This window comes from Octodon degus, unplaced genomic scaffold (assembly GCF_000260255.1).
Source record: "Octodon degus isolate 3935 unplaced genomic scaffold, OctDeg1.0 scaffold00061, whole genome shotgun sequence".
Taxonomy (NCBI): domain Eukaryota; kingdom Metazoa; phylum Chordata; class Mammalia; order Rodentia; family Octodontidae; genus Octodon; species Octodon degus.
In genome coordinates, this window is record NW_004524637.1 from 10,012,971 (window position 1) to 10,014,681 (window position 1,711).

The following is a 1,711-nucleotide window of genomic DNA, read 5'->3' on the forward strand; positions in this document are numbered from 1 at the left end:
GTGGGCTGAGCTGCCCCCCCCACACACACACATAAATAATTTTTTTTTTTTTTTTTAAAGAAGTCAACCAATAGCAAATGTTAGAGAGGCTGTGAGGAAAAAAGACCTCTTCGGGACTGTTCATGAGTGTGTAGACTGGTCCAACCACAATGGAAATCAATCTGTAGCTTCCTCAAAAAACTAGGATTAAGAGGTTTTATTCTACCCAGCTATTCTCTTCCTGGGTATTTTCACAGAAGGATTGAAAACATCATATCACAGTGATATACATGTACTCATGTTTATAATACCATAATTTGTCCTAGATAAATCTTGAAAATGACCAAAATGCCCATCAAGGGGCTGTGGAGATAGCTTGGTGGTCTAAGCACCTGCTTGGCAAGTGCAAGGATCAGGTTGGATCCCCTGCACCACGTTCTGTGACAGACCCACCTGTGATACAAAAGATGCCCATCAATTGAGGAATGGGGAAAAAGTGTGACATTTTTATACACTGGAGTATTATTCAGCTATGAAGAAAGATAAACTCAAAGCATTTATAGGTAAATGAATGCAACTAGACCCCATGCTCATAAGTGAAATAAATCAGACCTGCATATGTAAACACATTGTTTCCCTAGTGTAAGAACCTGAAATAATAAACAAAATCTGAAGGATTAAATAGATATTGTGAAAGGGAAAAGAACTGCTCAAAAGGAAAGAACAACTAGGATGGGAAAAAGCAAAAAAGAAAGAAAGAAGGAAAGAAGAAGAAGAATATATATATATATGATAGCTAACATAATTATACTGCTGGTTTTTTATTGGTTTATTGAAAAGAAAGGTTAAGACTTAATTGATTAATTTAGCATGCTTAGAGCTCGTAATCTGAACAACTACTTTGATGATAACAATATGCGATATAACAATCAATTTCCTGTGATCTTGTTCTGAAATTCTGCTTTATTTTTACTGTTCTTTTTATTTTCTATTCCTTTAAGAAAGAGACCAAATAATAAAAAACATTGCCAAAGGAATGGGTTGAACTTACCAAAGGATGACAAGAATGAGACCACCAAGTAAATAAATAGTAGAAAGATATTAAATGAAATGAAAAACAGTAGGTAAATAATAACAATTAGCTATTACCAATAATGACATCAAAAAACAAGTTTATTTTGAAATTCTGTAGTTTCCTGGCTCTTGATAAGCTGAAAAAGTTTTCTTGAGTGTACTATAAATGTGTTTCTAGAAATGTAAAATAGCAATATTTATTTTTCCTGATTAAGATAATGCACATAATTTTCACTTGTGAAGATTTAACAAATCTAAATAGCATTCCTAATTTCACCTATCTAGGGATTAAATTTTTGTATTTCCTTTTATTGTTTTTGAATCATAGTAACTTTTTGTACATATAATTGCAATAGCATAGTACTATGGCTGTAAGCATTTTAGTCTTTCATATCAAACCAAACATTTATATTCTCTAAATATTATTCAGAACATTATTTTTATGCATGCTTAACAAGGAATTATGTACATATTTCATAATTGATAACCTACATTAAGGAATTGTGACCTCTAAGTTTTCAATATTATGAATAATAAAAAGTAATGAAACTCTTTAAATATAAACAATTCATTTGCCTGTCTGATCCTTTATTTTTTTTTCTTTTTTAAAAAAATATTTATTTATTTTTGGTAGGACAGTTTCAATAATTAACACATT